This window comes from Odocoileus virginianus, chromosome 1 (assembly GCF_023699985.2).
Source record: "Odocoileus virginianus isolate 20LAN1187 ecotype Illinois chromosome 1, Ovbor_1.2, whole genome shotgun sequence".
Lineage (NCBI taxonomy): Eukaryota > Metazoa > Chordata > Mammalia > Artiodactyla > Cervidae > Odocoileus > Odocoileus virginianus.
The window spans coordinates 97862929-97888119 of NC_069674.1; the positions used below are offsets into that span (position 1 = coordinate 97862929).

The 25191-nt window shown below is 40.5% G+C and overlaps 2 long non-coding RNA genes across 4 annotated transcripts in view; one reads left to right on the plus strand and one right to left on the minus strand.

The window, feature by feature from the left end:
• The window catches only part of LOC139036283 (uncharacterized), a 286771-nt gene that overhangs the window by 111782 nt on the left and 149798 nt on the right, over positions 1-25191 (plus strand). The gene's annotated exons all lie outside the window — the stretch shown is intronic.
• Positions 1-25191, minus strand: part of LOC110122361 (uncharacterized) — a 255283-nt gene that overhangs the window by 69842 nt on the left and 160250 nt on the right. For all 3 annotated transcript variants that reach the window (XR_011488990.1, XR_011488992.1, XR_011488991.1), the window contains one exon: positions 12924-12980. This is a non-coding gene — a long non-coding RNA (uncharacterized lncRNA). The remainder of the gene's footprint in view (positions 1-12923; positions 12981-25191) is intronic.

Consider the following 25191-nt stretch of genomic DNA (forward strand, 5'->3'; position numbering starts at 1 on the left):
AAAGGAGGCAAGGAAGATGATTTTAGTCCTTCCAAGGCAGTGTTTGTGAATATTAATTTTTATTGCCTGATGTAAAGCAGGCCAAGTGTCCCTCCATAGTCTTGTTCTCCTGAATTTTGCTAGCTAGCTCTCACAAACTTCTGGAATGCCTACCCCGGAGTAGGTCTAGCCTGCTTGAAGCCATCCTAGAGAAGTTAAGTTCAGTAATTTCTGACAGTCCATGTCTCGTCTGAAATCAAAGTGTGCAGAAAACTTTAGATACCTGTTCCACAATATATATCTAAATCTGGTCAAATGATATTTTTAAAGGTCTATTTTAAATCCAAGTAACAGCAAAGCATGATGTCCAAATGGAGAACACTTGGTTGATTTTTAAAACGGTTTTCATTTACTTTTAGCCACTTTTTAAGTGAAAGTAATAAAACTAAAAGGGAGGGGTACGTTTTCTGTTCCTAACCAGCCTCATTTTATTTGGCCTCGAACAGAACTGCCTCCAGTTTAAGTTCTGTTAATGAAAAGCTGGATGGTGTAAGACACTCAGGAGTAGTTTGCTCTGGAAAACCTAAGTCAAATTGGTTACATCCACAAAAGAGTTTTCATTTTGCTTGGTTAGGGAAAGAAAGAAAATTAACAGTTCAAGCCCCAAGCTCAATTGCTAATATTAACATTCTAAAAGTAGTAATTATCTAAGTGGAAATTGGCAATAAATATGTATGTAATCATGATATATTTTATATAGTTGAAATCTAATTCTGAATTATTTTTGTATTTAAAACCAAGCAAGAAACATGGTAAATGAACAGAGAGCACTTTTTGAAAATACAGCCTTGTGGATTAAAAAAAAAAATCTGTTCATACTATTGAAAATGTGAAGGTAAAAATGAGGTTTTTTAACTTCACAGTTTTCTTTTTCTCTATTTCTTTCATGTCCTTGAAAGCAGACTATTTTTTTCATGAACAGTGAAGACACAGGACACAATGAAATATAAGTGCTAGGTAAAGACATATCCTCATTTAACAACTAGCTGCTATAAAAATAAATTATACCATATGACTCAGGGAAGTTGTTAATAATTCTACTTTGTTTACATTATGCTTAGAAAGCAACATAGCTTAATGAGATCAGATATTAAGCTAACGGTATATCTTGGAGTCATAATGTTTTCAAGCTCTGCCAAAACCGTAGGCCGAATGAATGTAGGTAGTTTCTACTGATAGTGTTTTTAAAAGAGGAAATGAATAAGGCACTGCTTGGTATAGGAGTTATGCATTTATTACCTAGAGTAAAGAGTATTAAGTGCACACAAATTACTGAGCTGCTTTGAAAGGACACAAATATCATAAATGGGGAAAAATTCAAGAACCATGGAGATATTTTTACTTAAGAACTATGAATAATATTCATCATCATAAAAACATATAGAAAGAAAGTCTGCAATAAGTGACCAAGTATCCAAAACACCATGTGGTCATGTTCTAAAGCAGGTGAGTGTGTTTAGAATTCCTATTTCCTACAATATAAAATTTCTTCCTGCTCCCTGAGCTTTTTGGATGAATTGGTTAAAATGAAGTGGGCCATACTCAGTTATTCATTTTTACAATTCAGAGAAACATTATACTTCTCAACCTTGGAGCTGCCTACTTGATGTTTAAAATAAATGTGATATTCAAGTAGATAACACACACTCTCATCCACCCTTCGTTAAGAGCATGACAATTGTTAAAGTGCCAGACCAATTTCTTATTGTCTTTATAAAAAATGCAAAGGTAAAAGTTACTGGCTGTAATTTTAGTTGTTATAAACTGGGATTTCTTTAACATATAACATTTAATTAGAGAACAATCAGCCAGCATGGCAGAATATCTAACGGCAGATTCTTTACAGAATTTTTTACAGGTTTGTTTTTGGCTTCTTCAAAATCAGCTTGGTATTATTTTCGCTCTCTCTCTTTACACTCAAGCTTTGCAAAGTGCCAAAAAATAAAAATAAATAAATAAAAAGAAGCAATCCCAAACACCCACTTTGCCAAATTATTGAGAAGGCAGGATCTGTGAAATGTAGGAGTTATTCGTTTGCACAGGAGAACACGTCAGCTGTAAGCACGCAGCTGCCATGTCAAGCAAACATGCTTTTTCTAAAGGCAAGGTACAGCATGTGTCAGTACATTCAGCTTTACATAAAAATAAATACACTTCAAAATCAGTAAGACAAGGGCAACAAGAAAAAAATTTTATAAAGCTTATTGCTAACTACTGAGGAGAATGACGTGATGCTATTTTGTCCTTGCATCCAGAAAGTGACAGAATTTCTAGGGATGGACAGAATGTGCACAGTATAATTGAAATTGGATCTAGATCCAGAAAGGTATTGCCCACCTTGAAGATGATGTTGTCAGATGAGTATAAACTGGAAAAATCCGGTGCTGTAAGATGTGTGCATAGGTTATTAGGCCCTATTGTCTCCCAAGTTTTCTGTGAAACTAACTCAAGTTAACAATTTTTCTTTCTGACCTAGGCTCAGAGTCACACAGACTTCTACCACATTTTATTGATTACAAGGAAAGAGGATACTTACCTTCCACTTCTTGATGTGTGAATGATAAGGTTTAGAAGATCTTGTAGGAACAGAGATATTCATCTTTGGAAAATACTGGCAGTATCTTTTTACTCTGAAAAGGTAATTTTTGCAAACCTGCGGATGGTGATATTTTCAGTAAAAATACTCTTTGCTAGTAGATAACTGAGGATGAATTATTACAGTAAAAATTAAAATAATAAGAGAAGTCTATCAGCCTCTTGACTCCTTGAGGCTAGATCTGTTATTTGTTAGTGATATCTCTATTCCATGGGGCTTCTGGTAGCTCAGTGGGTAAAGAATCTGCCTGAGGTGCAGAAGACCCAGGTTCGATCCCTGGGATGGGAAGATCCCCTGGAGAAGGAAATGGCAAACCACTCCAGTATTCTTGCCTGAAAAATCCCATGGACAGAGCAGCCTTGTGGGCTACAGTCCATTGGATTGCAAAGAGTCAGGCACGAATGAGCAACTAACACCTCTATTCCATAGAAATTTGAGTACTTTCCTTCATCATTAGTAGGTTTTTGCTATTTCTTCTACCTCAGGTCTGCCAGTAGGTCTGAATACACTTAGTTGAAACAGATTCACTTTTAATACAAAGATTCAACAATGGTGGGGATAATAGAAAAATAAAGGCTTTAGTTAGGTGAGGAAAGAGGAGAAAACATATTGACACTCAGTTGACAGAGGGGATAAACTATTTTATGCAGTCTCTCTTGGTGTAATGCCTGCCTTCTGTGAAACATAAAGGAGCCCTCCTGACAAAATGGTGAAGCAAAGCTAAGAAAAATACTTGGGAAACAATTTGCAAATACACGGCTCCAGCTGAATGCCAAATGGAAGACGCAATTATAGCTCTTGGATTGGCTTGCCTACATGTCTGTGGCCTTTGTCTTTGGACCATGGACCCATCAGTGGGACATTTGCATTCAATGTTTTTTTTTCCTTTGGTGGGGGTAGGTTTCTGCTTAGCTATCCACATTCCTACCCAGTCTTCTCTAGCATCAGAGTGTCCTTGCTTAATATTTGGCAGTGTGAGATAAACCCTTACTAAGAGGAATAAAATACTCTGAATTTTCTGACATTTTGGTCCTTAACAGCGAATTTTCACTAAGTGAGAAAAAGAAGTCTGATCACAAAGGTCTGCAAAGCCTCCTGGGCAAATGCTTAGAGATCTGATAGAAACTGTAGAATCTGCAGTACATAGGCACTCGCATACTTGAAAGCAGAAGCAAGAATGTGGTAGTGTAAGAGGAATGTTCAGTCCCCAGGCATCTGAAGCCTACCTTCAGAGGGTAAACCAAAAAGACAAAGATTGTTTCACTACTTGGCAGTCAGTGAAAGCTCATCCTCTGCAAAAGGATTTGGTGGTGCCCAATGAAAGGGCTCACTGATTATAGTACTACAGAGTACCCAAGCTGGGACTCATCTCTCCAAGATCATTAGGGCTGGCATACTGAAGCTGTTTTGAATGTGCTCTTATGAGATAAGCATTGCTTTGAAATCCAAATCTATGATATTTAAATTATATTTATAGCAAGGCTTCAGAGATAGGTTGTGGTCAGCTTCATGTTACAAGGATAAGAAAGGGAATACTTCTTAGTGTTTAGATGAAGATGACACTTATTTTTGACACTCTCAGCTACCTTTCCATTCCAATTAAATATTTCTTGATTTTACAATATTTGGAAGGACTCAAACCCCAACTGATCCTAAAAAAAGCAGATTAGAGATACAGCAATTATTCCCCAGATAAGAAAAATTTCTAACAATCCTTTAAGTCGAATTATTTACTTGCAAGAGGCTCACCTGTATGGCAAGCACAGCTTGGTGCTTTTGTAAAGTCCTCTAACTCTCTTCTAAAAGAAGCCGTATTTAAGTAATCATCCATTTATACCATTTATATCGGCAGATAACTGCACACCAAGCAACACTTTGTACTTCCCTGAGAAAATTTGAAAGAAACAGATTTTCCTAAAATGGGATTTCAGCGATATTTTGAGTTAAACACAGTGCTTCTATTGTTTCTATAATTTAGAGTCTTTACTACCAGTGAGCAAAGAAAAGCAATGATTCTAGAGACTTTCATAAGGCAGATAATATAGATGGTATTCACTCTCTTGCATTGCTCCTAGTGAAAAACTTCCACTGGGTTAATTAGTCTCAGAAAAAAAACTCTTCAACTGTGTACTACACTGCTGAAAACTGGGCATAAGAACAAGTAAGCTACTCCTTGAATAAATAGTATTTCATGGATTCAAGATGCATCAAGGAGGCAAAACCCCAGACTGAAAAACTGAGTTTTTCTGGATAGAAAATTGATACAAAATTGAAACTCAAAACCTGCCTGACTTTTACTTAGCAATTGCTTACTGTGGTTTCTCAATGCGAGCTTTGTATAAACAGATTAACTTTGTTTTCTAAGTGTTTCCAAAGAGCCTGGAAACTAAGAATCAGTAGTGTGCTTCTGCCCAGCCCTCAAAAACCAACAAACTCTCCCAAAAGCCCCAGCACCTGTTGCTGAAATTCTACCACACAGTGGCCTTCATCTTCTATGCCAACAGATGTGAAGATGCCCAGAGGTACCTCAGATGTTTGTGCTTCTGAGTCTCCCGGGGGCACCAGGAAGGGTAGGGAAAATGATTCCGGAATTCCAAAGGTCACTGCTGGATCAAAATAATGAAAATTGCCCACATGTTGGAGAAAAACTCTGATGTGATTACTGGAAAGTCTGGCAATCAGACCAAGAAGAACTAACTGGGCTAGAGTTTCATTTACACTTGAAAAAAAGGCGGGGGAGAGAGAGAGAGAGTGAGAGCAAGAGAGAGAGCGAGAGAGTGAGAGAGAGAGAGAGAGAGAGAGAGAGAGAGTGAGAGAGAGAGAGAGAGAGAGAAAGCAAAGAAAGGTATGCCAGGGTGAAAGAGAAATAGTTATTATGTTCTTTAGCCTTCAGGCTACCACAATTAAATTCAAACAAAAAATAGAGGAAATCTTTACCTGCACCAAAAGGGATCAAGTGTGAACTGTCACACTTACACAATCGTTCATTTCTGAAAATAAATTTAAGGATTTAAGTGATTAAGCAGAGTGAAAATGAGTTTTTTTTTTTTTTTAACAACAAAAGAGACTACAATATATGTTTGACTTTCTTTCAAGGCACTGATTGTGCCTTATAATCATTTCCTTACAAATATTTTATTGTAAGAACAGCTTTTCTTTCTAATGTATATTTCTCACTACATTTTTTACTTAACAGTACTGGAACTCTGCATGGTGATGCTAACATGATTATATATAAAAGATGCGCTTTCTGCGTAAAGTAAACTTGATGGCTATATGTCACAATCTCTGCTTTGAAATCCTTTTACTCTGGGTTATTTAGGAGGTAACCTAGAGGCACTGTGGGGCAGTACCCACCGGGTTTGGAGGCTCTAATTCCAGTTGTGCACTCTTGGTGCAAGCTTTCCTGCATGCATTACTTCCTCACTTAACAAGAGAATAGGCACCTGAGAAGCAGCTGGCTAGGTGTGTGTGCTGTGCTTTCACGGGGACTGTCATCCCATCCTCACAGAGCTTTCCGGCAATTTCACTTCAGCGCGTCCCGTTCCAGAACAGAGGCACGACCTGGAGGATCCCAGGAAGGCCACTGACTGGGTCCTGAGGGTGGGGTGAGGCGAGGGGGAAGTCAGGGGATACTCTTCAGAAGATAGACTGAGAGCAGAGGCTCTGGTAGCAGTCAGCCAGCAGGAGAGCAGGGAGGGGCTGTGGAAAAAGAGCTTTCAGTTCCGTTTAGTTCAGTCACTCAGTCGTGTCCGACTCTTTGCGACCCCATGAATCGCAGCGCGCCAGGCACAAAAAGAGCTGTAGACAGAGACAATAACATATGTGAAGACCCAGAGGCACTTAAGAGTTTTGTCAAGAACTAGACTCTTTGGAGATGAATTGCAAAAATGATAAACTTATGAACAGCATCTATGGTCCTTATCAATGGTTCTTATTCAGCTTTCTTTTTTTTTTGTTTGTTTTAGTCCAAAAGTTTCGTGGAAAAGCAAAAGGGTGATGGCCCAAAGGCTTTGCTTAAAGTGACAAGTGGAAACTTCTTGGACAACACCAGCACTCCTGAGAGCTAGTGAGGATGCACAGCCCAGGCTTCCTACTGTCTGATGCATTTTACAAAATGAGCACATATTTTAGGGTGAGGCTTCTAAATTTTTAATTTGCGTAAAGAAACTCCTGGGGGTTTTGCTAGATTACAAAACTAACACTTTTTTGTTAGATTTTGGTTCAGTCTGGGTGGGTCTAAGACTGGGTGCTTAGGCTTCCCAGGTGGCGCTAGGGGTAAGGAATCCACCTGCCAATGCAGGAGGCATAAGAGATGCAGGTTCGATCCCTGGGTTTAGAAGGTCCCTTGGAGGAGGGCATGACAACTCACTCCAGTATTCTTGCCTGGAGAATCCCATGGATGGAGAAGACTTGCAGGGTACAGTCCATAGGATTACAAAGAGTTGGACATGACTGAAGTGATTTGGGATGCATGCACACACAGACTGGGTGCAGAATTCTGATTCTGAGACTCTGGGTGGGCTTGAGTCTCCATTTAAAGTTCCCAGGTGATGTTGATCCCTGTGATAGAGGACCTCAATTTAAACAGTAAGGTCTTAAAGCACTTAAAGTGAAAGTGTTAGTCACTCAGCTGTGTCTGACTCTGAGGGGCTCTGTCCATGGAATTCTCCAGGCAAGAATACTGGAGTGGGTAGCCATTCCCTTCTCCAGGGGATCTTTCCCAACCATTACAGGCAGATTCTTTACCTTCTGAACCACCAGAGAAGCCCCTTTAAAGCACGTAAAGAAGGCCCAAATAAGGGAGATTAATGTACTGAAAGTTTCAGTATTGTGAATAATTTACTTAAAATACATTCTGTCATTCTCTCTTGCTCACACACACACACACACACACACACACTTAAGTTCATCCTGTGGACCTAAGTTCATCCTCCAGACTATACACAGATGTATAACAACTAACCAACCGATAGAGAATATAGTAAATTTTTTGGTTATTATCAATCTATAAATGGGTTAAACACATATCCTGTCGACTGCTACCCTTTTTAATATTTATGCACCTACTCTTTTCTTTCTGCTGTGTTCTAGTATCTTAGTGATATAGCAGAGGAATGTATTTAAATATATGTTGCCTCTAAAATGCCTTTATCTTCATAGAGAAAGGTTCAAGGTGCACCAGTATGTCTCTTCTTCAGAAAAAATATCCCAATACACTCCAGAACACTGAACTCACAGAAGCTTCCCCATAGGGCTGACCTGTGAACTTTCATTGGTTTCCTTACCCCTCTATGGCACACACACATTATTAAGGCTTTGAGATTCTTGCTTTTTCCCACTTGTCAGATCCAGTCAGTATACTGTCCTCAGATAATGGACTGGGGTGTTGTTCCGATTCAATCAAGGCCCCTGTGAGTATGATTGAGATAGCTGGGTATTTAAAGCTATCAGCCTTGCCTGTGTTCGTCCAAATATTCACTCCCCCCAACCCCAATAATGAGAGCCCTATTCCTTCCCAGCTAGTCTCCCATCTTAGCAAAAGAGACCTGGTGGTTTGGTATATTTAAATGAAATAGCAATTCCAACTCCTACTATCAAGCCCTGCCCTGATTCTCAGCCATGTCTGCCTTTCAGCTACATGAGATGAGGAAATCACACAGAACCACAGAGAATTTCTGGTTCTCTACAACTGCCTTGGGTTGGAAATTCAAGACTTTATGTTTATCATTTTCTTTACATACACTCTCCAGAGCAGCTGTAGGTTGTCATTTCCCCACTCCTGACATCTTAGTAATCACTAATGTCACCATGGCAATTAAAAGTCACAGCCATGTTCCCACTAGCGCCTTGATCTCTGTCTTCACGCGAGGCCGCTATTGGTGCTAACCCGAGTAACCGCGATGCTGTGCTGGGGTCACCAGTGTTTTCCATTTCTCTGGCGCCATGTGCACCCTTCAAAGAGGAGCAGCTCAACCTCAGAGTCCAATGCTGAGGGTCTGTTTGTCATGCCCCATACCTGGTACCAATTACTTCCTCGGCCAGAGTCCCAGCAGCAAGCACAGCTCACACATGAGGCCTAGTGATAGTTTAAAACAGGACTAATCCAGTTGCCCCCAGAAATGCCCATCAATCTGTGCTGGCTGCAAAGAATCAACATTTTCTTTTATTAACTACACAGTATTACCTTTCACAGGTAAGTTTTATAAGCCATCTAGAATTCATTTCTATATATCATGCAGATTCATTTCTTTCCATAGAATATACCATGAATCTTCCTAAAAATCATCACTGACTTGTGATGCCACCTTTATCATGTATCAACTTTCCATTCACGCAGATGTCTGTTTCTAGGCTCTGCATTTCATTCCATCCGTCTATTCGTATGTTGCTTTTACTATTCTGGCTGTGTAGTCTGCCTGAATACCCAGTAGGTGATTCAGTCACCTATATATAGATGACCATATATAATGTATGTATAGTGTACATATGTATCTATATAGTATATATGTATCAATATATATGTGTAGATGACTATATATATATACATCTATATTCATGTCCGATTCAGTTTTATTAAGATCTTCACACAATCCTTCAAGCTCAATTACCAACAGATGATTTTAAACTATCATCTAGTGAGGGTAAAGGGTTATCTTGAGCACTTCACTTTGCTGAGCAAGGTATACGACACACAGATAAGCTGAATTACTCATTGGTCGCCTGTGATTTTCCTTCTCCACCCCTTTCCTACAAGGTGCTCCATCTCTCCTTTCAGTAGAGACTACAGCCTGAATTGTGTCCTCCTCCACCCTCACCTCACCACCCCCCCACCCCCAAATCCATATGTTGAAGTCCCAATCCCCAGTACCTCAAAATGTGATATATTTGGAGATAGGCTCTTTAAAGAGGCAATTAAGTTAAAATGATGTCATCAAGGTGAGACCTAATCCAATATTACTGCTGCCCTTATCTTATATGAAGAGTAAATTTGGACACAGAAATGTAGAGAGGAAAGACAATATTCAGACACAGGCAGAAGCTGGCCATCTACAGACCAAGGAGAGTAGCCTCAGAAGGCATCAAAGCAGTTGACACCTTGATCTTGGACTTCTAGTCTCCAGAATCGTGAGAAAACAAAGCCACCCAGTCTGTAGTACTTTGTCATGGCAACTCGAGCAAACTAAAACAACCAGGTATTGAAAGAATATCAGTTTAAAGAGGTGCACCCAACTTCAGCCGAGTTCTCATGCCCATATACCTCAATCTTGCCCTGTCCAGATCTATGGTTCTAATGTTGGTCTTTTTTCTCAGGAGTAGACTTGCTTATTAACCAGGGTTTGACCTTCCTTTGCAGATATCTATCTAGAACCTGGAGCTCAAGTGCTCCAAATTTAAGTCCTGATGTTTTCCTTCAATTCTGCTGTTCTCTGGTTGTCTCTGTCTTATATAACGGCCATGGAGAGGCCCAAGAGTCACCCTGCCCCAGCCTTCCTCTTGAACACACATCAATAGAGTCCGTGTATCCCACACGGGATCTTTCCTCAGGGGTGTGGCGGCTGTTATCCTCTTCACAGGGGAAGAGTGATTGGTGCTGGAGGAGCAAGAGCCTGAGCAGAGTGAGACAGGCCTTGCGCTCCGCTCCCCGGCTGTCGCTGCCCTGTCCCGGGCAGGGTCTGCGCCCCAGCTGCGGGAGTGGAAGCCCCAAGGGACGGCTGAATCAGGCTCTGTTGCCGTCGACTGCATGCTCTGCCCCAAGGAGGCAACGACTGTAGCAAGTGAGGCCCTGTGCTCACAGAGGACCTACGCACTGCCTGTGTAGGCATCTGTGGGTCAGTTCAGAGGGAGCCCAAGGCCGCACCCCTTCTTCGGGGGCACTTGTCCCAGATCTAGTGCAGCGCTGTGGTGTGGAGCAGGCGCGGGCTGGGCTGGAGGCATGGTGGCTGTAGGAATTGAGCTGGCTGTGCCTCTGCCAGAGATCTGCATGGTCTCCATGGCAATCTTTCCAGTAGCTAGCTGCCCCAGATCTAGCACTAAGTTGCAGTATGAAGCTGGGGGGAGCTGGGGTGCTGTTGCTGGGAGAGGAACCACTGTGTGCTCCTGTGGGCATGGACACTGGCAGCTGCCACCCACCCGGCTCACAGTCCAGAGCCCCTGGTCTGTCTCTGCATAGCTGGACTGAGTCATTTCCCAGGGCTCAGATCTTGGAGCAGGCTGTGGTGTGGAGTGAGCGCGCCTTCAGTGCTCACCCTGTTCAGAATGGGAAGTGCAGCGAGTCAGCTGCTTCCAGAATAAGGCTCTGGCTGCTTTTACTATTGGCAAGCCAGCACACACACACTCCTCGTGCATGGAGTCTAGGCTTCACCAGCCCTTCTGTCTGTCCCAGTGGGCCTCTGGCAGTCACGGAGGCTTGTCTCCTCCATGCAGGGACCCAGGACTGTGATGTGCAGGTGAGGCTTGGCATGCTGGCTCCTCCGGGTGAGGGCTTGTCTATGTGAGCCTCCTCTTCCTTACAGATCCTTCCCAGGGGTGCGGCTCCCGACCTGATACTTCCTTTTGTCCTATCTGGTAACAGGAAGGTCTTTCTTGCAGCTCTGACTGTTTAGGAGTTCTTCTGCAGATCTGGTTAGTTTTCTGTGAGATTCATTCCACGTGTACATGTATGTTTGATGTGTTTGTCAAGGGGATGTGGGGTTCCATGTCCTCTTACTCCACCATCTTGATTTATGACCTATTATTTAAATTAAAAAGTTCTAATTCCTTAGCAAGGCATTCATGGTCTTTAATAATCTGGTCCAACCTACCACTTCAACATTTTTATTACCACATCTCCCTCTTCCAAGCACCCTTTACACTTGCCACAACAATAGGTTTGTTTTCACATCTTCCAGTACAAAACATACTCTCACTCTTAGGTGTTTTTGATCTCTGCCTGCGATGCCTTTCATTCCCTATTTTACCGTTACACTCTACACATCCTCTGGGACCAAATAAATAGATGCTTTCTCCAATAAACTGCCCTTGGAAATTGGCATTCCCAATTGTGATTGGCAGTTTCATGTTTTGCACCTCCAATTATACCTTTTGAATCCCATTTCTTTCATATTTATTATATTTGTTTTAGTTTGGTATCTCTGGCCCTTTCAAGGAAGTAGGAAGCTTTGTGAAGGGAAGGGCAATTTTTTTGCTCATTTTTCTATACCAACCCAATATATAGTATAGGGCATTGTACACTGTAGGGGATCTTTAAATAAGCTGAACGAGTATAAGAGTTTGCCAAGTATCAATTCCATATGAGTTTCGAGCTTGAAAACATGTTACCATTTAATTAACTTTAGTTCACTTATTTTGTGGAAAATATGACTTTCTCACTCATAGATCCAAAGGCTCATTTCTCTTTTGGCTCTAAAGCAGCTGTTAGAAAATATTATGAAAAATGAAGTGCAAGTTAATCAGAGAAATGAAAATTAAATTTTCCTTGAAATGTCCTCAGAATTAAAATTCAGAGAAACTGTGCAGAAGGCAAAAACATGGTTGCATTGGCCAAGTCTAAAATATTTTTAGGAGTATTTTATGGTGATTCTTCATCTTCTCAAGGTTCAGACACAGCCTATGGAAGCAGCAGGTCCACTTTCCTGAATCTACAGGAAATGCTATTTGGAGCTTAAGGTGGCCTTGCAATCTGAGAAACAGTATAGTAAAACACATAGCACTTGAGATGTAGCCAACACTAAGTAGATTCAAAGGCTTCATTATCTTTACCCTTTCCCCCAGATATTTTGAAAGTAGGTCTGGTGTAAGTTCCATTTACTGCTAGGACCGGATCCCATGGAGTCACTGCTTAACCATTAAACATTCTCAAGTTGTGGGATCCTTGTGCCTTAGATATAGTTGTTTTTCGTTTCTTGCTCTTTTTGGTTTCTGATCCCACTTATAACTGTAGAGTCTGATTAGTGTCGGAGAAACAGAGCCTGTTCTAATCTCACTGTCTTACAGACCAGTGTGTGTGGTTTTTAAGGACTCTTTGGCAGTGCCTCATATAGACCCTCAGTCTTTAGAGTCCACAGGTCGAAGAATGCTGACTTTAATAACTTAAGTCAGCTTAATGAAGGAAATATTACAGTTATTTTGCTCTGACAGCCTGAGTTCTGAATGCTCCCACTCCTTAGTAGTTGATAAGGCTAGATTTCTTAAAACTCAACAAGGAGAATCTCTTAGTGGTAGTTAAATGAACTCCACATAGAAAATTTGACAGGAGAATGTAAAATATTTGACAACCTCTACTTACTCATACAAACGCTCTCCACAGATGTAGATTCCATTTCTCCACCCAATTCCATATTAACTGTAGAATGAATAAGGAAAATCTTATTGATTAGAGAAAATTCAAATAATGTTATAATATCTCACTTGATTCTCACACATATCCCTATGGGGTAGATATAATTGGGTAAAACCATGGGAAACTATCATTTGTATTAGTCAAAAATGGTTGGCATCAGCAATTTCACATAGCTAAGTTTTGTTATTATTATCTCCATTTTACAGATGAGAAACATGAAGTTTGGAGGTCAAGTCACGTGCTGAAAGTTACAGAGCTGCTAAACTGCAGAGCCAGACATAGAACCTAGGAGACTAAGTTTGAGTGACTCCAAAGCCTTGTTCTCTACCAGGCTGTACCGCCAGGTGTGGATCAGGCTGAAAGAAGAACAGATGCCTGCTTGTCCTCCCTACTCATTGACACAGCATAGAGTTGGCAGCATTCCTTGTTGTAGTTATGATTCATAAAGACAGATTCAGATTGTGCAAGTGTATATGTTCCAGTTTCCTCCCCTATGAGCTTTAACTGTGTTACATGAACAATGATTTTATAGCTCTTGACCACGGGGATGAAATTGCTTAAGATACGGATGGCAAATGCCTTAAAAGTGTTTGTTTTATTTTTTTAAAATTTGTACTGGAATATAGTTGATTTACAACACTGTGTTAGTTTCAGGTGTTCAGCAAAGGGAATCAGTTACACATGTACCCATATCCACTTTTTAAAAGAGTCTTCTTCCATACAGGCCACTACAGAGTGCTGAGTGGAGCCCTCTGTGCTGTTCACTAGGTCCTGAGCAAAATTACTCAACGTAACCTTTACGTTCCCAAGGCTGTGATTGGCTGGAAGCTTCTCACTCTGCCTTTGGTTTGTCTCTTATGTTTCCCCCCTTAGATTATGAACTACTCAAGTACAGCTACCCTTTTTCCTTTGAGGCTCCTTCTCAATTAGCACACATAAAGGATAACTGATGTTTAGGACACTGGTATCAGCCTGGAAATGGTGGTGGCCCAACTACAGACAAAAATATTGCTGCCTAGATGGAGCGGCTCAATCAAAAGGTTTTGTGCACACGCTCTTGCTCTAAGTAGGGGCTGTGTATCCCTCATTTCTCTAGTTTTACTGTCCCTTTTGTAGGGTTGCTTTTCATGCCTTTGTCTTTTACTTATGCAGCTCTGTATCTACAGCCAGTTCTCTCCACCCCTGCCCCAGGCCTACAAAATAAGGGCAGTTAATTTATGCATCAAAAGTCTGATAGTACACAGAAGGTCATTCATTGCAAACTAAGGGACCTGTTTAAACACTGGTGGTCATGCAAATTAGTGTGATTGCTGGCCCAGGGCCTGAGAGAAACTACGTTGAGCTGAATAGAAACCAAGCTATGAGAAGATTTAATTTTAAATAAGGTTTGAAAGTATACGTCTCCGCTCTGGCGGCAGATTTTTTTCATGGTGCTATTGTGAATTGCTACCAGTTGCATGAAATGAATAAACACAGATAATAGGGCTATGGAGACTGGTTGGGGGGCAAGTCTGTAGGAATAGCGTTGTTAGTAGGGGGATAGATGTTTTTAGTTTATCTTCACTGTTTTGTTAGACAACATGAATTATTTTGAGATGTACCTTATTTATTTTATAATTCTACCACACCTGCCTCCCTCACCTCTGAGACCAAGAGAAGGAGCAACAGATTCCTTTGACTCTGACTCTCTGTTCTAGTCTCACTAGAGTTTTGTTTTGTTTCTTTAATTGAAAGATACTTGACATATAACATTGTATAAGTTTAAGGTGTACACTGCGTTGATTTGATACATACAACATGATTATATATTGTAATATGAGATTACATATTGTAATATGAGATTATATATTGTAATATGAGATTACATATTGTAATATGACTGCCACTGTAGCATCAGTTGGCAACTCTGTCAGGTTGCACAATTATTATTTCTTTGTTTCTGGTGGTTATAATTAAGAGCCCTTTCCGGTTCTCAACATGCCAGAAAATTTGGAAAACTCAGCAGTGGCCACAGGACTGGAAAAGGTCAGTTTTCATTCCAATCCCAAAGAAAGGCAATGCCAAAGAATGTTCAAACTACTGTACAATTGCACTCATTTCACATGCTAGCAAAATAATGCTCAAAATCCTCCAAGCCAGGCTTCAATAGCATGTGAACCAAGAAGTTCCAGATGTCAAGCTGGATTTAGAAAAGTCAGAGGAACCGGAGATCAAATTGCCAACATCCGTTGGATCATAGAAAAAGCAAGAGAATTCCAGAAAAACATCTACTTTGGCTTCATTTATAACACTAAAGCCTTTGACTGTATGGATCACAACAAACTATGGAAAACTCCTAAAAAGATGGTAAGACCACCTTACCTGCCTCCTGAGAAATCTGTATGTAGGTCAAGAAGCAACAGTTAGAACCAGACATGGAACAACAGACTGGTTCCAAATTGGGAGAAGAGTATGTCAAGGCTGTATATTGTCATCCTGCTTATTTAACTTATATGCAGAGTACATCATGAGAAATGCAAGGTTGGATGGAGCACCCACTGGAATCAAGATTGTCAGGAGAAATATCAATAACCTCAGATATGCAGATGACACCACCATTATGGCAGAAAGTGAGGAACTTAAGAGCCTCTTGATGAAAGTGAAAGGGGAGAGTGAAAAAGCTGGCTTAAAACTCAGCATTCAAAAGCTAAGATAATGGCATCATTTCACAGCAAATACATGAGGAAACAATGGAAACTGTGACAGATTTTATTTTCTTTGGCTCCAAAATTACTGTAGATGGTGACTGAAGTTACGAAATTAAAAGACACTTGCTCCTTGGAGGAAAAGCTATGACAAACATAGACAGTGTATTAAGAAACAGAGACATTCTTTGCTGACAAAGGTCCATCTAGTCAAAGCTATGGTTTTTCCAATAGTCATATATGGATGTGAGAGTTGGACTATAAAGAAAGCTGATGCTTTTGAACTGTGGTGTTGGAGAAGACTCTTGAGAGTCCCTTGGACTGCAAGGAGATCAAGCCAGTCAATCCTAAAGAAAATCAATCTTGAATATTCTTTAGAAGGACTGATGCTGAAGCTGAAGCTCCAATACTTTGACCTCCTGATGTGAAGAACTGACTCATTAGAAAAGACTCTAATGCTGGGAAAGATAGAAGGCAGGAGGAGAAGGGGATGACAGAAGATTAGATGGTTGGATGGCATCACTGACTCAACGGACATGAGTTTGAGCAAACTCTGGGAGCCAATGAAGGGCAGGGAAGCCTGGCGTGCTGCAATCCATGGGGTTGCAAACAGTCAGACACAAATGAGTGACAGAACAACAACAGTGTCACTACACTGTACATTAGGTCTCCAGAACTTATTTATCTACTGGATGCAAGTTTGGCCAGAATTATTTTTAAAGTTGCTGTGGATAGTTTCCCTTAAAACTGGTCTTCCTCTATCTTTGACTGGCCTGCCTCACATTTTCAGACAATGGACACCTTGGGCAATTGATAGGATGAAGCTTGAGATGTTCTGCACTTGTGCAGTGAATAACAAGAAGTGGTGCAGTCCCTCTGAAGTACAACCTTTGGCTAATCCCTCTGAAGTGCAAACCCCACTCCCTTTAGTTTCCTTATCCTGTTTCTAGCTGGCAGCCACTGCTCAGTATCTCAAAGAGATGGCAACCGGATTTGGTGGGACTTCTCTAAATCCCAGAGTCAAGATATTCTTATGCTCGTATGACTCTATTTCCACTTTCATTAATCCTTTAGTCTTATAAACGATATCAAGACAGTCTCTATGTTGAAACAGCTATGGAGGGTATTAAAAAGTAAACACAAAGCTTTCACTGGATGACAGCCTTCTTTAGGTTGGCTTTTACATTCTGATACAAATATAGAAGAGGGCATATAATGTAAATGCACAGTAAAAATAATAAAATGAACAGCAATGTACCTTTCAGCCTAGTCTGACAAATAACAATGCCTCTGAATCTAACATAACAATGCCTCTGTATTTCCTTATGCCATGAGTCCTTCCTAATCCCATCACCTCTTGGCTTTCAGAGGTAACCACTATCCTGAATAGTTTTATTAGTTTCCTTGCTTTTCTTTGTGGTTACACCACATTACCACATATATGTGTATCCTTAAATAATAAGTCACTTAATTTCATGAGTTTCTGAATTGCATATAAACTGAGTCACATGTATATGTAGGCCTCCGTGGCCTTCATTTTTTTTGCTCAACATTATGGCTTTGAGATTAACTTGTGTTGTTGTCTATAGCTGAGTTTTATTTATTTTTATTGTTGTATTTAATCTGTTGTTTGGCTGCATTTTTTTTTTTTTTTTAGCAACATGGAACCTTTATTTTAATGTGATTACTGTACATCTACAGTATTGGAGTAATCCTTTTACAAATGGAACAAGAAGAAACAATGACAAAACCAAACTGGCATTTGATGTGAATCCACAGGAGTTTAAGCTTCAAATCCAGCCAAGAAGTTTGTTACAATCTCTTTCAGCTTTGCATCTGACTCTTCTGAGATCTTTCCATCGGTCCTGATTTTGCCCAACAGGGCTTGATGTTGGCTGATAACATGAGACAAGAAAGCATTCTCAAATTTTGTGATCTTGCTGGGCTCCAGCTTGTCAAGATACCCCCTGACACCCGCATAGATAACAGCCACTTGCTCTTCAAAAGCCATGGGAGAATACTGCCCTTGCTTCAGCAGCTCAGTCAAACGCACACCACGACTCAAGAGTTGTTGAGTGGCAGCATCAAGGTCAGAACTGAGCTGGGCAAAAGCAGCAACCTCACGATACTGAGCCAACTCCAGTTTCATGGTACCTGCCACCTGTTTCATGGCCCTGGTTTGGGCAGCAGATCCGACACAGGACACTTGTTGATGAATATGTGGGTTATTAAATTGTATACTCTTAATAATACTACATTAAGATATTAAATAGAGAATTTCTAAATGAAATATTTGCAACCTGTTTAATCAGATTTCCTTTTTGCCTGAAATGGCTATATGCAATTCAACTGAACTTTCCTCTAATTTGTAAACTGCTCAGGCATTATCATAGCAGTCACTTTGAAAAGATATTAGTGATAATGCCTCTAAGAGGGCACATTTGCTGCAGAAAGAAAAATTCCTTAGTGGGTTGAATAAGTGTTCCCCCCCAAAAGTCCATGCCCACCAGGAGCCTCATTATGTAACTTATTTGGATCTAGGGTCTTAGCAGATATAACTAATTAAGATGCGGTTATACTGGATAAGGGTGGGCAGTAAATCCAATGGCTAGTTTCCTGACAAGAAGAGTGGACACAGAGAGACACAGATGTACAGAGGAGGGGCCCACGTGACTGTGGAGGCAGAGATTAAAATGATGTAGTTACAAGCCAAAGTATGCTAAGTATTGCTGGGAGCCACCAGGAACTAGGAGGAGGCAGGGAAAGCATCTTCCCTGGAAGTTTCAGAGGAAACATGGCCCTGCCAATTGATTTCAGACTTCTAGGATCCAGGACTATGAGAGAATAAAATTTTGTTGTCCTGAGCCACTCAGTCTGTTATCATTTGTCATGGCAGCCCTGGGAAACTAAAGGTCTAAAAACTCTATGCCTCTATGAATGAAGATGGGTGAGACGCACCTTATGGATCTTTGTGTTCCACAAGACTCTGCCTAGTTTCCCAGATTCAAAACTCTTAAGCAGCTGCGTCGTGGTTTGCACACAGGGCTCCGTGGGCACCTCCTATAGTAGCTTGACAGTCTAAACTGCCATCCACAATGGTCCCTCTGCAACTGGCTGATGGAGTGGAGGTCAGGTTGTACAGCTTCTGTTGGGCTGCACTCAGTGAGTCCAGGCAGTGGTGAGGGCAGGCTGACATGGCAGGACTTGTCCTCTGCAAGTCCTTCCCACTGTGTCCAAGTGTCCTCCTCAGAGTCCTGGAAGAGGTCACATCTAGATGGAAGCTCTGACTGCCCCAAGTCCAGCTGATCACACCAAGGGCTGACCAGATCATACCGGCTGCTGCTCTGTTCTCAGCAGAAAGTCTCCACATGTACCTGTAGGGCAAAAGTTGCCACTAATGCTTGTTCACCTCTGTTGGCTCTTATTATTTTATTTCTGGCTTCTGAAGAAATCCTTTACTTCTCAACAGTTCTGCTACAGATTTTTAAACATTTAAAATGTTTTATTTGGCACAATAACTTGTGCTGTATTAAAAGGTTTTCTTTGAACATTTAGTCTATCAATTTGAGCCTAGCCACTGAGGGCTAGAAATCAGCTGGCCTTTGCAAAAAGGTAGTCGCAGTTAACCATGAACCACATTCTACTGAAGAAATATATGTATTGTATATACATATAAATTATACAGCCACTATACAGAACAATATGGAAGCTCCCTTAAAAACTAAAAATAGAATTACCATATGGTGTAGCAATCCCAATCCTGGGTATCTACCTGGAGAAAACCATAATTCAAAAACATACATGCATCCCAAAGTTTGTTGTAGCTCTATTTACAATAGTCAGACATTGAAGCAACCTAAATGCCTATCAACATAGGAATATTAAACATAGGAATGGATAAAGAAGATGTGGTGCATATATACTATGGAATATTCAGTTCAGTTCAGTCACTCAGGCGTGTCTGACTCTTCGAGACCCCCATGGACTGCAGCATGCCAGGCTACCCTGCCCATCACCAGCTCCTGGAGCTTGCTCAAACTCATGTTCATTGAGTCAGTGATGCCATCCAACCATCTCATCTTCTGTCATCCCCTTCTCTCCTGCCTTCAATCTTTCCCAGCATCAGGGTCTTTTCAAATGAGTCAGCTCTTCGCATGAGGTGGCCAAAGTATTGGAGTTTCAGCTTCAACATCAGTCCTTCCAATGAACATCCAGGACTGATCTTCTTTAAGATGGATTGGTTGGATCTCCTTGCTGTCCAACGAACACTCAAGAGTCTTCTCCAACACCACGGTTCAAAAGCATCAATTCTTCAGTGCTGAACTTTCTTTACAGTCCAACTCTCACATCCATATATGACTACTGGAAAAACCAAAGCTTTGACGAGATGGACTTTGTTGACAATGTAATGTCTCTGCTTTTCAATATGCTGTCTAGGTTTGTCATAACTTTTCTTCCAAGAAGCAAGTGTGTTTTAATTTCATGGCTGCAGTCACAATCCGCACTGATTTTTGGAGCCCCCCAAAATAAAGTCTTTCAGTTTCCACTGTTTCCCCATGTGTTTGCCATGAAGTGATGGCACCAGATGCCGTGATCTTAGTTTTCTGAATGTTGAGCTTTAAGCCAACTTTTTCACTCTCCCCTTTCACTTTCATCAAGAGGTTCTTCAGTTCTTTGCTTTCTGCCATAAGTGTGGTGTCACCTGCATATCTGAGGTTATTGATATTTCTTCTGGTAATCTTGATTCCAGCTTGTGCTTCATCTAGTCCAGCATTTCTCATGATGCACTCTGCATACAAGTTAAATAAGCAGTTGACAATATACAGCCTTAATGTACTCCTTTCCTGATTTGGAACTAGTCTGTTGTTCCACGTCCAGTTCTATCTGTTGCCTCTTGACCTGCACACAGATTTCTCAAGAAGCAGGTCAGGTGGTCTGGTATTCCCATCTCTTGAAGAATTTCCCACTGTTTGTTGTAATCCACAGTCAAGGGCTTTGCTATAGTCAATAAAGCAGAAGTAGATGTTTTTCTGGAACTCTCTCACTTTTTCGATGATCCAACAGATAGATGTAGGCAATTTGATCTGTGGTTCCTCTGCCTTTTCTAAATCCAGCTTGAACATCTGGAAGTTCACAGTTCATATACTGTTGAAGCCTGGCTTGGAGAATTTTGAGCATTACTTTGCTAGCATGTGAGATGAGTACAATTGTGAGGTAGTTTGAGCATTCTTTGGCATTGCCTTTCTTTGGGATTGGAATGAAAAGTGACCTTTTCCAGTCCTGTGGCCACTGCTGAGTTTTCCAAATTTGCTGGCATATTGAGTGCAGCACTTTCACAGCATCATCTTTTAGGATTTGACATAGCTCAACTGTAATTCCATCACCTCCACTAGCTTTATTCGTAGTGATGCTTCCTAAGGCCCACTTGACTTCGCATTCCAGGATGTCCGGCTCTAGGTGAGTGATCACCCCATTGTGATTATCTGGGTCGTTACTCAGCTATAAAAAGGAATGAAACTGTGCCATTTGCAGAGACATGGATGGACCTGGAGACTGTCATACAGAGTGAAATCAGAAAGAGAAAAACAAGTATCGTACATTAACACATATATGTGGAATCTAAAAAAGTGATATAGATGAACTTATCTGCGAAGCAGAAATAGAGACACCAGACATAGATAACAAAGGTATGGATATCAATGGGGAAAGGGGCGAGGTGAGTGGATTGGGAGATTGGGATTTTATACAAATTCCCTGGTGGCTCAGACAGTAAAGAATCTGCCTGCAATGCAGAAGACCCAGGTTTGATCCCTGAGTGAAAAAGACCCCCTGGAGGAGGGCATGGCAACCTGCTCCAGTATTCTTGCCTAGAGAATCCCATGGACGGAGGAGCCTGGTAGGCTACAGTCCATGGGTCACAGAGTTGGACATGACTGAAGCTATTGAAAAGGAGCACAACGGATAAAATAGAGAGCTAATGACACAGGGAACTCTACTCAGGGCTCTGTGGTGACCTAAGTGGGAAGGAAATCCACAAAAGAGAGGCTATATCTGTATGCAAAGCTGCTGATTCACTTTGCTGTGCATCAGAAACTAATGCAACATTATAAGGCAACTATACTCAAATAAAATAAAATTTAAAAAGAATCATATTCTCCTGAATAAGTATATGTATTGTAATCTGTTAGCTGTCCATGTTCATTCTTTAATTCAATAGTCACCTATATAGGTAAGCCAGTGTACTAGATACTGTTAGGAATCCAAAGACAACAGAATCAACTTGAGCCTAGCAGACTATAAATCAGATAAGTATCTGGTAATTTTGTTTATATTTGGTTGGCCAAAAAGTTTGTTTGGGTTTTTCCATAACATCTTAGAGAAAAACCTGAATGAACCTTTTGGCTAACCCAATAGTTTATTCATGGCATCATTATGTGTATGAATTTATTTAATTACACATTTAAAAAAAAAAAAGGAATTTCTTTCCATTTTTGTTAAAGGAGAAACACCCAGATATGGCTATAGATTTAATTGATCATAATATCTTAACTTTCCTGGTAGCTCAGATGGTAAAGAATCTGCCTGCAATGCAGGAGACCTGGGTTTGATCCCTGCGTTAGGAAGATCCCCTGGAGAAGGGAAAGGCTACCCACTCCAGTATTCGGCCTGGAAAATTCCATGGACTGTACAGTCCATAGGGTTACAAAGAGTCAGACACAACTGAGCGATTTTTACTTTCTTTCAGTGTCTTATCTTGGGATTACTTATGAATTAATCTGCCAGTTACAAAGATAACTTTAACAGCGAATGCCCCTACTTTAAGTATAGTCAGATAACCTAATTTCATGTAATTAGCTTCCTTTTTGCTTATAGGGAAGGTAGTTGTTTGCTCTTGTATTCTTTTCAAATGTTAGTTTGAAAGCTATTTGTGTGCACCATTGGGCACACGTTTCTTTAACAATAAATAGCAAAGTTGTCATTAACCTACAGAAAGGAGGGCAGTTATAACTCTGCTTTCCTGAACTTGAGGCACCAACTTGATTAGAGAAGGGAAACTAAAGCCTCCACTTCTCTCCACTCTTTTCCCTCATCACAGCTGATCAAAGTCCCTTTTCCTATACAATCTACCAATGGGGAACAGATACTAGTTTGCATGAAATTGTATAGTGAGTGATTGAGAGGTCAGTCTCTGAAATTCAAGTCCTAGTTTTGAAACATCCTAGTTTGTATTACTGTGGCAGGCTCTAAATTCAAGCTTTGGTTTCCTCGTGTAAAAAACTGGGCACAACAGCATGTTTTGCAGGACTAGAGTAAATATTAAATAGGGCAATATATAAAAAGTGATTACATATGTTATCTGGCATGAGTTGAGTGTTAAATAAATGTTGATATGAAGCTATGAGCTATGCGGTCCAGTCTTATAGCAGTATAGCCATCAAAGCCTGGAAGTTGAAAAAAATCTAATATGCTCAGTCTCCTTACTTATATTTAATAAGCCCCCTGAAGAGGACACATAGCCTTCAGCAACATTTCTTAAATCCTTTTTGCTTTTATACTTAGTCAGTTATTTGACTCACCTTAAAACTCCTGCCCCATAGACAAAAGAGCCTCTCCTCTTTTCAGTCTTCCCTCCTCACACAATTTTGAATCACAAAACAGAAAGGAAAGACTCTCTGGAGAGATGTGAAGCAGAAAATGAGCAGGCAAAATCAAAATTCTCTTAAGTGATTGTTAACCACTATCTGATGGTGATCAAATGGCCAACAGACTAATATACAAAAACGACTTCTACTTTCTCCCATCACATTTTATCACTTTGGATGCCCTTTTAAAAACCATCATTCAGGATCTGCAGCCAGAAAACTGAATCACTGACCAATCAGATTCAAAGTTTTGAAACTGCTAGTTTTGATGGTCACGGGAGTAGGCAATTTTGGAACACAATGCTCCAAACATTAATGAGAAACCATAATACCATTTAAAGTATGACGTACATTTGTATTGCACTTTATAATTTTATGAGTGTTTTCACATGTTATTTAACCCCACTCCCCACAAAAATCTTGCAAGGTTGGCGGATTGAGGGTAGTCGTCTCATGTTTAGTAAATGAGGAGACGAAACCCCGGGACACTGATGCGAGAACCGCAGCGAATGGCTTCAGCCAGAGAGTCAGGTGGGGCCTGGTCACCCAGCAGGGAGGCTGCAGAGGGGCACAGGAAGGGGGGGCCCGTCTTAGCCGCCCTGCCACAGACCCCAAGGGGGGGCGTCCCGTTTGGTACCGACGCCGTGGCGCGCTGATTCTTGACATGCACCCTCCCAGGCATTTTGTGGACATCTTACAACACTGACACAAATGGAAGCTTATCTGCAAAATTCATTAGCCTAAGAGAAAATTCTATTAACACTTGCCTTGCCTTTCTTCTTCTCTGATACAAAAAACACAAATGAGTTAGAGAAAAAATTATTATTTTTTTTTTTTGAGAAATAGGGAATATTTTCTTAGGTTGATTTTTAATAACTAAGGATTGTTAAATATGTCTGTTGTGGTTTTTTAGAGCACAAGGATACCACAGTAAAGTAAGATCTTTTATCCCCCAGTAGAGAGCAATGGTACATTTTATTCAATACATTAAATTACGTAGACATTAGCCACAACATGTTGATTCAGCTTCACAGGAAATGAAAATCAGTACCATCTGTGTGGATAGTGGCTCCACATCACCGTAGCACACACAGTAATGTGTTCATTGCGTCTCAGCTCCAAAACCTCACTTTGTTAGAATGATATTATTGTAAACTTTTAAAAAGTCATTTTAATATGCATATAAAAATCCAAATTAAGAAGTAAGTAGTAGGTTTTGAATCCAGATTTTAAAAGCAATATTCTCCAACTGCTTTGAATTTGACTCACATTTGATAAATTTTGAAATTGTCATGAGATACAGATCTTCAAAGGATGTGAGATATGGACCAAGTGCCTAGCATAGAGTCCAGTGCATAACAAGTACTCAAATTGTTTCTTTTTGAATTAATGAATCAGCACAAGATCCACTACTATTTCATAACATATTCTTAGAAAAAAAGAAACCTCAGTGTAAATGTACCCACTGACTGCAAGATGCACAATAATTTTTAAAATGTGAAAAAAAACCCATGATTAAGAATTTAGGGAAAGTAGTAGTTGTCTTAGGAGACGCAGGTATAAATGCATTGGAAGTTTGAAGAAGAGAGCTTAATTTCAGACGGAGGGACTAGATAACTTTTTAAAATTATAGTTATCAGGAGGGGCTGGTAGGATGGGCCCTTTTTATGGAGCTCCAGAATTCCTGTGCAGGAGGGCTTGAAGGTAACAGTCTGGTTGGGAAGAGGATGACTGAGCAACTAAGAAGCTTGTTCTAAAAATGCATCTGTTTAGCAAGCACGCTGACTTCCTTAAATTGTGTGTTTATTACCTGGAGGGCCTCGATTGAACTGGAGCTGAAACAGGGCTGATTATGTTGAATTAAAATTTTTTCCATTTTGGATATAT